Raw genomic sequence first — 15,403 nt, forward strand, 5'->3', positions numbered from 1 at the left:
GTCCTGTAAATAGAAAAAGGCGTTAAATTAATACTGGCACCTAAATCACATAAAGCTTTATTTATTCTAGAACCACCAATAACACAAGGAATAGTAAAACTCCCTGGATTTTTTAGTTTCTGTGGTAGTTTCCTTTGAAGTATGGCGCTACACTCTTCTGTCAACTTCACTGTCTCAAACTCATGCAACTTCCTCTTCTTTGACATCACATCTTTGATGAACTTTGCATAGTTTGGCATTTGTTCTAACGCATCAGCAAATGGAATGTTGATGTGAATCTTCTTAAAAATTTCCAAAAATTTGGCAAATTTCTCATCCAATTTCTTCTTTTTAAACCTCTGTGGATATGGAAGTATTGGCTGAAATACCGGAGGTTGTTCAACTTCAACTTTGGATCCCTCAATTTCAACTTCTTCAACAGTCAACTCTTTTTCATCCTTTTCATTGGAATTTTTACCCTCAAGTTCTTTTCCACTTCTCAAAGTCACAGCTTTGCATTGCTCATTTGGATTCACTTCAGTATTACTTGGGAACTGACCTTTATTTTGATCTTTCAATGCATTAGCTAATTGACCAATCTGTGTCTCCAATGACTTCATTTTGGCTCTCATATTTCCCATGTGAGTTTCCATGCCATCAAGATGAGATACAGTCCTAGCCATTCTTTTACTCGATTCTACAACAAACGTCCCAACTAAATCCTCAAGTGAAGGTTTTCCTTCCTCCTTTGATGTATTAAACCTCGGTGGAGGATTCAACACATTCTTATTATTTGCATATGAAAAATTTTCATGATTTCTCAAACCAGGATGATAAGTGTTAGGGGGAGGGTTACCTCGATATCCTCCATAACCACCAAAATTCTTATTGTTGATATAATGTGCCTCATCTGGAATATGTGGTTCTTCAGTAACAACAGATGCATTTTCAACCTCTGATGTACTAGCTTTATTCATTGCTGCAATTTGAGTTGTCAAAGCTGAAATTTGAGCGGTGAGTGATGTAATAGGATCTATGGCATAAATTCCAGCTTGCTTCTTTACTCCTGACCTTTCAGACGGCCACTGATAACTGTTATTGGTCATCTGTTCAAGCAAATCATATGCTTGATCGGGTGATTTGGCAAATATCGTGCCACCAGCTGCTGCATCAACAGTGCCTCTTGTTTGTCCATTCAAACCATTGTAAAATAATTCAATCTGTACCCAATCTTCAAAACCATGGTTTGGACATCTCCTCAACAATTCCTTATACCGTTCCCATGCCTCATATAGTTGCTCAAAATCAGTCTGCCTAAAAGTACTTATCTCGATTTTCAACTGTGCAGACTTTGCAGGTGGGAAATATTTTGCAAGAAACTTGGTTGCTAAATCCTGCCAGGTAGTGATACTCCCCAAAGGAAGCGATTGGAGCCATCCTCTTGCTTGGTCCCTAAGAGAAAAAGGAAACAAACGCAATCGAATTATATCATCAGAAACACCATTTATTTTTACCGTATCAGTAATTTCAAGGAATGTTCTGAGATGTAAATGAGGATCTGCAGTGGCGGCTCCCCCAAGCTGATTCTGTTGAACCATGTTTATCAATGCGGGCTTGAGCTCAAAGTTATTTGCATTAATAGTTCCTCGTGCTATGCCCGAATAATGAGCATTCAGTACCGACCTAAAATGATCTCGGATGGGTATTGCAGGGGGTGGATTTTCATTGTCTCTGTTTTCAGCCATTGCTAGAATCTCTTCTCTTCTTGCCTTTCTTAACCTTCTTGCGGTTCTTTCGATCTCAGGATCAAAGATAAGTAAGTCAAGATTTTGCGATCTTCGCATGCACTGTCAAACAAAGACAATAAACAAATCAGTGTTTAATGTAGTATAATAAAAATAGCTCTAAATTAAAATCTAGACTAATTGGTAACAATACTAAAATAAATTCAAATTTTACACTCCCCGGCAACGGCGCCAAAAACTTGTTGCGTGTTTTCTTTAATGCTCGCAAGTGCACGACGTCAAGTTATAGTAAAATGTAATTTCGAGTGCAAGTGTCTATCCCACGAGGAATGTATTTCTAAATTTATATTAATGCTTGTAATTAAAATAGTCTCGATTTTATTTAGTATATTCACTTAACAAAGTTGATTATGCCAATGACAGTATTAAAAATAAATTTAATTGTACCAACAAACAGATTTGAACAATAGAATAAAAGATCTAGAGGTTTGACTTCACACAACTATCCACCATGTGATATGTGGGGACCCGGACGCTAATCTTTTCCTTATTCTTCTTTGGGATTTAATTATCAGTTCTGATAAACAGGGTCTAAAAATTTTTCTTTTTAAAATATAAATGCGGAAGGTAATGGCATCTACGTAATATACATATCTGTATAAAATACATTTCAGTATAAAAGTACAATACTATACAATCTAAATCTACGGTTTGGTTACTAAGTTCAAGTAATAAACCCAATCTATCCAAGTCCGGAATCACCACGCTAAACTCGTCTTTTCTCGTCGTCTTCTCGACCCTGATCCTGTCCCACCTGTTGTCATGCACACATACAAAACAAGACAACAGCCGGATACTCCGGTGAGAATAAATCCCAGTATAAAACATGGTAAACATGCATATACACAAAGTAAATCATGAAACGTTCTATCATGAATAAACTTAAAAGTAATAGATTTCATATTCTATGAAATTAAATCAAAATAAGCAGGCAACTCAAATCAGATAAACATGCAATTCGAATCAAATCATATAAACATGCTATCATGACTGAAAGCAAATAACATGGGTTTCATAGTCTATGAAACCACATCTCTAAACACATGCAGTTCTAGTCAAATCATGTCTAGACTCGACTCAATTATAACTCTAGGGATCCCGGTGTGAATAAGACGTCAATGGCTGTCACCTACCCTCCCAATCGGGGTGACTGTACGTCTTATACCTAGACTTCGGTCTGAGCTGTATCGACCGCTGGCAATAGGAGTAATAGCTGCTCCTAAGCTGAGATACACCGAACATCTAGAAATTTGACAATGGCTGTCAAAGACTCTCCTATCTTAGATGCAATGAATATCAAGCTGTAAACATAGCATAATCATATTCATATCTGAATATGACAATAATCTCATGCACTTGAATACAATTCTATAATCAAAGCATAAACATAACAAAGTATAATTAACAGTTTAGTATGTGATTTTGTTGGGCAACTCAAAATGAAATCTCATTTGAGTTGTGGCTTCCCGAATATCACATGAATTATACCTTTGTCGTCCCTGTCTGACGAAGACGATGACCTGTATTCAACTCTGTCCATATCCAATCTGAAATGACAATATCGAATACAATGTATCAGTGAATAAATCAATGCACAATCTGTTCCGATCAATACTCAATTCAGTATACAATCTGATCAATGTCTGAACAAGATACAATCTGAGTCATATCAATAATATCACAATCTAATCAAAATCATATCTGAATCTGATCAATCTAAATCAACTGATGTTTCGACGGCATAATAATACAATCTAAATAACCCCTTCACTCTAAACATCACAAATATAATACTGGAACTCATAATCTGTGTCAACATAATTCATACTCTGAATATTAACACAATTCTGATATAGAATCTCAGTCAATATCTTTCAAAAATCATAACAAATACATAAACAATCTGTTCTTCAGTCTGACTTCAATTCTATAATGTCTACGGTAGCAGAAACGCCATATCTGATGCATATTCAATTCTGACAATATCATAATTTCAAAACATGTCAGAACATAGCAAAACTTACGTCCAGTTGTAGCTGTCGATACAAGGATCATAGAACTGCTTCCGGATTCAATTTCTGATAACTGATTCTTCCAAATCACAATTTGAAGGTACGATGAAGTTTGGCAATTCCCTGGAACCTTTCTCGGCCGTTTCCTCTTCAGAAATGAGGAATTGAGTTGTTATATATATATCAATTGCATGGGAAATCACACGTGCCATCCTCCCAATTTTTTTCCAAATTCTCTCAAAATTACGAAAATGCCATTGCCATCCAATAATTACGAAAATGCCATTGCCTCCAATAATTACGAAAATGCCATTGCCATCCAATAATTACGAAAATGCCATTTCCCTCAAATAATTACGAAAATGCCATCCGAAAATCACAAAAATGCCATTCAATAATTTAAATCAATTATTTAATTTTCGGGTTCTCACAAAATGATGACATCTCGGGCCTTACATTTCTCCCCCTCTTAGAGCTGAGTTCTTCATCGAACTCGCCAATAATCTATTCAGATATCTCAGAAGAAATGTATACGAGAGGTTAAATCTAAAATTCAAATATCTGATTCCAGTCTGGAATAAGAATTCACTAAGTATAATATCATACTACTTCTCCAATCCTTCTGACAGAATCAATCTTTCCATGTTGGTTATACAACATTCGTATAAACCAATCACAGTTCATAACAAATCAATATCATCAGCCATTATCAAATCTGTTTATCCCAATCAAGGACATATACAATCTTCGACCTCAAATACCAATCATCATCATCCGATGTTGGTTTATGACATCTGTTCATTCTGAACTATCTTTATCTTTCTTCGAATTTTCTTCAAAAGAAATCTGTAGTATTCACTGTATACTGTCTTGTCTATAACTATCTCATTACCAATCTGGTAGGCTGATAGGTATTGTCATACAGTGATAATAAGTCATATCAATTAGTGCTAACATCCAGCACTCTATAATTCGATCAAGCTCTTCCAATATCTGGATAAAATATACTCTGACTGTCTGTCAGTCTGTGACAAATCTATAAAAAAGTTCATAATATATTTTGTCATAAGTACAAAATCAATCAAAATCACAATCTGAAATAATCTACTGTGGCATTCTGATCTTTCTGACCACTTCTCTGACACCAATCTGTGTCATTTGGTCATGTTTGTACCTTATCTTGTACAAACTGATAGATATAGATTGAACAATCTGTCAATCTTAATCATATCCTATCATATTCTGGAAGTATTGCTGTAATCTCATTACGAAACTCATCGAATCATACTCCCCATTTCTCGTCAGAAATATACAAATTCTGTATTAAATCTTCTGATATCAATCTTTCTATCTTTTTTGTTAGCAATTCAGACATATCAGTACAATTCAGGCCAACATTTCAATACAATTTCTGTCATAACTGATTTAATCTGTCTATATCACAACTATCTGTTCGAATACAATACATTCTCAATCATCAGACTAAACACTGAATTTATTACTGTAAGTTTCTGACACTATCTGTCCTTTCTAATTCGAACTATTTGATATAAACAAATCAGTTAATAACAGAAATTAAAAAGGAAATACCTACCTGGTATTCGGCTCTGACTATCAATATCAAATTCTGTTGACCATTCTGAAACATTCTGACATCATAAGATAATCAATCTCAATACAAAACACAGAATCACATATCTGTTACTCTGATCGATGCACTATTCTGATTATCGAAATCAAGTTCTGAACATTCTGAACACATTTCCGAATAGCTGTATCTCTCGAATTCAACTCTGATTCGGTTGGAGCTGTATACACTCTCCGTGATTCACAAAAAATCTGTAGCATATACGGATTCAAAACAACAGTAATATCAAATCAGAAACGAAATATCAATATCCTATACAGATCTAGTGAGTTCAGTGAACTCATAAAACACGGATTTCTGATAAATATCTTCCTGTCATTCTGATCAACTGTTATATCTCATCTGTACATAAAATAGGCTTCCCAAAACAATATAAGATGTCTCAAATACTGATTTAGAACAATAATACTCCGCAGATATAAAGCAACAGTCGAATAAATAATCTGCCAAATCAGAAAAAATATATCTCTGACAATTCTGACATTCTGAACTTTCTGCTCTATCTGATATCGATATCTTATCAATCACTGCTTACAATCTCAACTGTATCAAAATCAATCTGTATACTAACGTCAGATAACGCATACTCTGAATACAATCTGTTTCAAGCAGACTTCTTATCTGAATAGCTTCTGTATACAATAATTCTAATTCTCAGAATATTCACTACTATCTCCAGATATTTGATTCGATCAATCAAATACTGCAACTATATCAGAATCTCAAGATATAACAAGTATAGAATCATCAGAACATTTCTGAATATACTGAAACATACCAAAGAGAAACACTAAATCAGCTGTAACTCCTGGTTGATATTCTTCTACTGTTCTTCCAATTCATTCTGTAGCATTCTGTACATTCAATGTTATTCCGTGCTGAATTCTAAAACAACAATCAATATCTGATCTGAATTCAATTCTGAAATCTATCTTTCTTTCTGATATCCAGCCATTCCAAAAATCTTATCTGGGCAATAACAATCAAGTCGTATATTATTGACAAATCTGCCAATGCTATACTCGATTTCAGTAAATCTACTGAATACATAAGGATACTATCTGTTCCTTTCTGTATTAATCGAGTCATATACAATACAATTATCAAAGGAATTCTAAATCTAGAATCCTTATCGTGGTATCTCCACTGATCAGTCATCTCTGGTCTGACTCTTACCATTTCTGGAAAAATTCTACAATATGTCTGTACTTGTTCAGCATATACATATCAATAATGTAGTCAAATCAGAAAACACAAGTACATCATAATCTATCTCTATTTCATTCTCATCTTACTGTAGTATATCATATATACAGAAATCTCTGATATCAACATTTCCTCAATAAGCAAGGACATTAATACTACAGTATATACAAACCCAACAGATACAGTATATCTCCATGCAACTCAGTCAAAGATATTCTCAACAAATGCATTAGTATATATCAATACATATGCAATAGAATCAAAAAGACTAGTACCTGTTGTGAATTCTGAATCTGTGGTTGCAAGTGAACTCTGTTCCCTACGATCTTCGGGAACTCTTCTGGGGACAAACTTTAGCAAAGTGTCCCGGCTGTCCACAAATATTGCATCTACCAGTTAATCCCTGGCATTGTTCGGTGGAATGTCTTCCTCCGCAACTTCTGCAATACACTCCAGTATAACTTGGACCAAAAACACTAGAGCTAGATGAATTGCTTCCTAGCTTCTTGAATGGCTTCTTTCGAGCTTTCAGCACATCTTGCTTCCCACTTGTACTGCCGTGATCATATCGAAGAGGGGATTGCTGTGTCTGAAGTGGCTTCACACACAACCTTGTCAATTGTCTAATCAGACTCGCCTCAGCTCTCTTCGCTCTACTCAGGATGTCAGCAAAATGGTAAGGTCGCTGCAAATTCATAAATGCAACTACCTCTGAGTTCAACCCTCTGATGAACTGATTTACGATAGCTTCATCATTTCCAGCTAAATGAGGAGCGAAATGCATTAAAGTAGAGAATTTAGCAATATATTGGTCAATATTCAGCGGCCCTTGGCTCAAATTCTCAAACTCTAATTTCTTGTCCTCTCGGTAAGAAGCTGAGAAAAATCTTCGATAGAATTCAGTTCTGATTATTTCCCACGACATCACTGTACCTCTCTGTGTCCACATTCTTCTATTGGTAATCCACCAACTACTGGCGGCTTCTCGTAACTGATAAGGCACCATTTGAACCCTCTGTTCATCTGTACAGTCAAGTAAATCGAACAAGATTTCTATATCATCAAACCAGTTCTGACAATCTTCAGATGTCTCGGTACCATTCAGAACCGGCGGCTGTAATAACTCAAATGCCTTCATCTTTTCTTCTAACTGAGTTTCTGATACATCTCTCTGTTCAGACGAAGTACTGCCCTTTTCTGAAATTCTTCGAGGCGGTATATCTGAATATCAAACAGATTAGTACACCATCTATACACTCTGTCTCAGCCCTCCTCTGATCATATACCTCTGATTCAGACTCGGTTCTGATCCAGGCTTAGTAATTACATGCTGCAAACCACTCAGATAACACGCAACATGTAATAGGGAAAGCAATAAATCATGCTAGCACACACAATGTAGTCAACATTGAAATAAATCTCATGCTAGCAATCACATGCAAGGACAAAAAATTCAATCTTCCCCGCTCATTCTCTGCTATCTCAGTCTGAAGAATCTATCAACTCTGATTATCTCAATCTAAAGGATCTATCGCTCTGATAATCTAAGTCTAAAGGAACTATCAGCTCTGATACCACCTGTTGTGGGGACCCGGACGCTAATCTTTTCCTTATTCTTCTTTGGGATTTAATTATCAGTTCTGATAAACAGGGTCTAAAAATTTTTCTTTTTAAAATATAAATGCGGAAGGTAATGGCATCTACGTAATATACATATCTGTATAAAATACATTTCAGTATAAAAGTACAATACTGTACAATCTAAATCTACGGTTTGGTTACTAAGTTCAAGTAATAAACCCAATCTATCCAAGTCCGGAATCACCACGCTAAACTCGTCTTCTCTCGTCGTCTTCTCGACCCTGATCCTGTCCCACCTGTTGTCATGCACACATACAAAACAAGACAACAGCCGGATACTCCGGTGAGAATAAATCCCAGTATAAAACATGGTAAACATGCATATACACAAAGTAAATCATGAAACGTTCTATCTTGAATAAACTTAAAAGTAATAGATTTCATATTCTATGAAATTAAATCAAAATAAGCAGGCAACTCAAATCAGATAAACATGCAATTCGAATCAAATCATAAAACATGCTATCATGACTGAAAGCAAATAACATGGGTTTCATAGTCTATGAAACCACATCTCTAAACACATGCAGTTCTAGTCAAATAATGTCTAGACTCGACTCAACTATAACTCTAGGGATCCCGGTGTGAATAAGAAGTCAATGGCTGTCACCTACCCTCCCAATCGGGGTGACTGTACGTCTTATTCCTAGACTTCGGTCTGAGCTGTATCGACCGCTGGCAATAGGAGTAATAGCTGCTCCTAAGCTGAGATACACCGAACATCTAGAAATTTGACAATGGCTGTCAAAGACTTTCCTATCTTAGATGCAATGAATATCAAGCTGTAAACATAGCATAATCATATTCATATCTGAATATGACAATAATCTCATGCACTTGAATACAATTCTATAATCAAAGCATAAACATAACAAAGTATAATTAACAGTTTAGTATGTGATTTTGTTGGGCAACTCAAAATGAAATCTCATTTGAGTTGTGGCTTCCCGAATATCACATAAATTATACCTTTTTCGTCCCTGTCTGACGAAGACGATGACCTGTATTCAACTCTGTCCATATCCAATCTGAAATGACAATATCGAATACAATGTATCAGTGAATAACTCAATGCACAATCTGTTCCGATCAATACTCAATTCAGTATACAATCTGATCAATGTCTGAACAAGATACAATCTGAGTCATATCAATAATATCACAATCTAATCAAAATCATATCTGAATCTGATCAATCTAAATCAACTGATGTTTCGACGGCATAATAATACAATCTGAATAACCCCGTCACTCTAAACATCACAAATATAATACTGGAACTCATAATCTGTGTCAACATAATTCATACTCTGAATATTAACACAATTCTGATATAGAATCTCAGTCAATATCTTTCAAAAATCATAACAAATACATAAACAATCTGTTCTTCAGTCTGACTTCAATTCTATAATGTCTACGGTAGCAGAAACGCCATATCTGATGCATATTCAATTCTGACAATATCATAATTTCAAAACATGTCAGAACATAGCAAAACTTACGTCCAGTTGTAGCTGTCGATACAAGGATCATAGACCTGCTTCCGGATTCAATTTCTGATAACTGATTCTTCCAAATCACAATTTGAAGGCACGATGAAGTTTGGCAATTCCCTGGAACCTTTCTCGGCCGTTTCCTCTTCAGAAATGAGGAATTGAGTTGTTATATATATCAATTTCATGGGAAATCACACGTGCCATCCTCCCAATTTTTTTCCCAAATTCTCTCAAAATTACGAAAATGCCATTGCCATCCAATAATTACGAAAATGCCATTCCCTCCAATAATTACGAAAATGCCATTGCCATCCAATAATTACGAAAATGCCATTTCCCTCAAATAATTACGAAAATGCCATCCGAAAATCACAAAAATGCCATTCAATAATTTAAATCAATTATTTAATTTTCGGGTTCTCACAAAATGATGACATCTCGGGCCTTACATGATATGTTTGTGTAGCTATATTATAATTGTCCTTCTTATTCATTAGCCAAGAATTCTATAATTATCTGCTCCCTCTCTCGAGTGCTAAGTAGATACTAATTATCTAACAAAGGATTGCCACGTCTCCGTCAACAATCGATAATTAAATAACAAAACAAGCACTAAATTCTTTTAATGGCTTCCAAAGCAATATATGTCCTCTCGAACTATATAAATGTCATCGATGTATTTTTCCCTTTCTTGATTATAAATTTCCTTTTTCAAGTGATAATTTATAACATACAAATCATTCAAGATATGGCCAGTAAAATGAAAGCATTAAGATTGGAAAAACACAAATAAACAATAAAGACAACTTATATAGTATAAATCATGAATCTCAACACATAGGTTTCTAGTTTTGTTCCATCATTCCTCTAGAATTAAGATTTAGTTCATAATAATGAAAATAAAACAACAACACATAAATCTTAAACAAGACATATCAAAATAAAAGTAAAAATAAAGAAAGAAAGAACTTAGAACAAGAGTTTTGGAGTGTATGAAGTTTTTGTCCAAAGATGTGCAAGAACTTGTTGAAGATGATGATTTTGATCTTCAACTCTTTTCTTTGTAGCCTCCACCCTTTTCCTAGCTTCTCTCCCTATACCCTAGATGATGAAAAAGAGACCCTTTTATAGTCTAGACAAGATATCCCACGTAGCACACCATTTTCCCCTTCTTTTCTTCAAAGTCCACAAAGTTTCACAATTTCCGGAATGGTGTTTGTGCATGACCGCGGGTGCGGTGGTATAAGGACCGTGGGTGCGGTGCCCTTCCGACTAAAACTCCTCCTGCTCTTCTAGTGAGACCGCGGGTGCGGTGCTAGCATGACCGCGGGTGCGGTCATGCCTCGGAGAACAGTGCGGGTGCGCTCTTGTGAACACCGCGGGTGCGGTGTTGCTTCGTGTATCTTTGTCCTTTGCACCTTCTAATTCATCACTATATCACTCAAACTCTCATTTCTACTCTTCCAAACTACAATAACAAAAACAACATATCAAATAAAACCTGCTCAAGAATCACAAAATTCCAAGTTAAAAACAAGTAATAAAAGTACAATAAATTGCACTTATCACAAAACTTTTCCCAAATTTTTAACACAACTTAATCACATCCCAACAGCCCTTAAACCATCTAGACCAATCCGTTAAGCTCCTCGAACCGCCCCTACAAGCTGCTGGATTTTTCGGCCCTTGCTAATCTCCAAACCCTAGTCGTGCCAACTCATGTTTATTCAATCCTAGACCTAACCCTTGACGACCAGCCCTTCCTAGCTCACCTTAGGACCCTCCTGGACCTACCTAACCCTAACACACAGCCCCATGCATGATTCAAGTCCCATCCATTCGCTAGCCTCCAAAGCGCACAACCGTGACACTCCCTTCACTCGTCTCCCTCGTGCGGCCCTAAGGTCAAGACCAGTGTTGTTTGAGCCCTTCCAAACCATGAATCAGACCCACCAGAGTCTGGTGCAAAACCTGGATCTACCCTCGCATTGTCGGCTCTCCCTCTTATCATCCGATCTACCCTACACCTTGAACACGCTCACGATCCGGACGATTCTCTCTCAAGATCGGCAACTCGAGACTCCAGCACCTATCAAACCTTGATCTTCGATGTGTGAAGCCCCTTAAGATCCTAATCCTTGCAACCCCTTGCACCATAATTAGGCAAACATGAGAATGAAGCAAACAGATGCACTTTCATCTCAAATCTTTGCATAAAAATGAGACCTCAAGATAGATAAATGATTTCTCGTGCATTTACACGTATTTCAGCATAATATTGGCGTGAAGGAAGAGAAAAATGAGATAAATGCATGCCTTAATTTCTCTTGCATTTATAAGTTTTTGCACTTGAAAGCTCGAAGATACGCGCGTCGGACTAGCACCAAAGGAGCCGGGAAGAAGCTTGCTTGAAAACTTGAGAGAAAGCCAAGACTTTCAGCTAAAGAGGGCTTCGAAAATATGGCTGCTGCTATGAGGCGGGCGGGCAAATGGGTTAGGGTAGAGTTATGGTTTGATGGTGTAGGGTTCAAGTAGCAATTAACACAATAATGGGCCCTAATTAAAATTTTAAAAGTGTTACAAGGGTTTTGGGCCCATTAACCACGAAAATAAATCCATAAAGCCCAAACACACTCCCGAAAAATATTTCTGGTATGTTTTTGAAAATATTGCTCGAGCCCTCAAAAAGTCATCCAAATCGTTAAAATTTGTGTATCGGTAAAAATATAACCCGGTTGGTAAAAAACCCAACCATGGCCCATTTTCAAAAATCATACTTAAAAACACATCATATTTGTAGTGACCCGTTCCAGAATCACCTACTAATCAAGAAACTAAGCATGCAATTAACTTAAATAATAATAATCAGAGATAACAGCGGAAATATGGCCGACGACAATAGTTATACAACCCAATCGAAATCAGAACAACTCAAAATATATTCGGTACAACCATATTGAATAGAATAGTACTGAAAACTAAACCAACCAGCTACTCACGTCCTCCTCCTCCTCCTCCTGAGCTGTCCAACCTGAGGCCTGCCCCGTGGGAATGGGGTGTCCAAGATAAACAAAACCGAGGACGTGAGCGATAAGAACGCCCAGTACAAAAGCATGAGTATACAAACCTATATGAAATGCACATGCTATGATATGATACCAGGGTAGTCAAGAAACAGGAGTAACAAAGGATCTCAATATGCTCAGTCTAGAGGCGCCAAGTGGATAGTGCCGCGCGGTACTCCTCTGGGTCACTGCATCCACTACAAGATCAGACGTGGACCTAAAATGTCCCGGATCACCGAAGCCCTCCCGATCCGTCGGCCACTGTGTACTCTCGGTGTCCATGCGTCCACAAGATAAGACAGGGCTGAGCGGCCCCACAAGATATAGCTTATCTCGAAAGAGATACAGCTCAACAGTAAAGGCTATCTCGAAGGAGATACGGCTCAACATGAAATGCAACATGCAGTAATAAACGTGACATAATAGCATGCATCATATGACATATATCAATGCACCATATAATCATGCAACACATATAAGAATGTATACTCGACCAGGATATCTCGGATAGTACTTTCGTACCTCTATCACAGCAAGCCTAGCCTTACGCAACACCGCTAATCAGGTCTAGAACAAGCCTACGCATCAAAAGCATACCCAATGAACAATACTACCATGCTAGACTAGCAAAACCAGTACTACCAAAGGTTTAGGGTTTACCTTCGTCCGTCGACAGCCCTTTGATGTCGATTGCCTCGTAACTCAGGCGTCGCTACGCTACCAATCCTGGCAGCTCTTGGCTATCGCTCGACCAACAACTAACCCTAGAAACCTTCCAAACCTCTCAACTAGGAGACACAACTTCAAGAATTTGCAATCCAAAATGAGGAATTCCGAGCACTATTTATAGGCTATGTTCGGATCCACCGAACACACTTCGGAACGTCCGAACTCCTACGTGTCCATCGGCTCTTGACACCTCATGATCGGATCCACCGAACCTACACTTCGGATCATCCGAACTTGCATGCAAACTGACGTGTCGATCAACTCTTGACACCTCATGATCGGATCCACCGAACCCACTTCGGATCGTCCGAACTCTTCGGTGCTACCGAACCATCTTCGGTCCGTCCGATCATGACCATGGTCAAACTTACACATTAAACCTTCTTAATCACCATTAATCCGTTAATTACCCAATTTGGAATTCAGGCTACTACATTCTCCCCCCCTTAAAAAGATTTCGTCCTCGAAATCAAGTTTAGAGGATGAACAAAAAGGAGTAACAACCTTGTTATTATATCTCAATTGTTGCTAAACACAACTGATATTTAGATTACAACGGAAAACACACACACATCCATATTACAACCATAGTACAACTCAAAAGAGCTCTGGATGCTCCGAACGCATACGACTCTCTAGCTCCCAAGTGGCTTCTTCAGTGCCTCTGCGCTGCCACTGAACTAAGACAAGAGGAATGATCTTATTCCGCAATACCTTGTCTTTGCGATCGAGAATCCGCACTGGTCGTTCCACGTAAGACAATCCGTATTTAGTTGAACTTCAGATGGATGCAAGATGTGAGACTCATCTGCTACATATCGTCTCAACAAAGATACGTGGAACACATCATGAATCCCAGACAGATACGGAGGTAATGCTAACCTGTAAGCCAAATCTCCCACACATTCCAGAATCTCAAAAGGACCAATAAATCTCGGAGATAGCTTACCCTTGAGACCAAATCTCAAAATCCTGCGAAAAGGCGAAACTCGGAGAAACACTTTCTCACCTGGCTGAAAATAAAGAGGTCGCCGCTTGGTGTTCGCATAACTAGCCTGTCGATCCTGAGCGATCTTAATCCGCTTCTTGATTACTGCAACCTTATCAATAGCCTGCTGGACTAACTCCGGTCCCTCAACATGTCGTTCCCCAACTTCATCCCAAAATAATGGAGTACGACAACGTCGCCCATACAACGCCTCAAATGGTGCCATACCAATACTACGATGATAGCTGTTGTTGTACGCGAACTCAATCAAAGGCAAATGATCCTGCCAAGCGGTTCCGAAATCCATCACACAAGCTCGCATCATATCCTCAAGTGTACGGATAGTCCTCTCCGTCTGACCGTCGGTCTCTGGATGATAAGCTGTACTCAAACTTAGTGAAGTGCCCAATGCTGACTGGAAACTACCCCAAAATCGTGAGGTAAAACGAGGATCTCTGTCACTGACAATACTAACTGGCACCCCATGCAAACGTACAATCTCTTGAATGTACAATCGAGCCATACGATCGAAAGTGAAATCACGGTTATATGGCAGAAAATGAGCAGACTTGGTGAGTCGATCCACCACTACCCAAATAGCATCACTATTCCTCGAAGACAATGGTAAGTGAGTAATGAAGTCCATCGCAATATGCTCCCACTTCCATTCAGGAATAGGTAAGTTCAGCAATAATCCTCCCGGTCGACGGTGCTCTGCCTTAACCTGCTGACAAACAAGACACTTGGAAACAAACTGATAAACGCTGCGCTTCATCCCTTTCCACCAAAATCGTGTCCTCAAATCTTTATACATTTTGTTGCTTCCTGGAT

The sequence above is a fragment of the Primulina eburnea genome, chromosome 11 (assembly GCF_022965805.1).
Source record: "Primulina eburnea isolate SZY01 chromosome 11, ASM2296580v1, whole genome shotgun sequence".
NCBI lineage: Eukaryota > Viridiplantae > Streptophyta > Magnoliopsida > Lamiales > Gesneriaceae > Primulina > Primulina eburnea.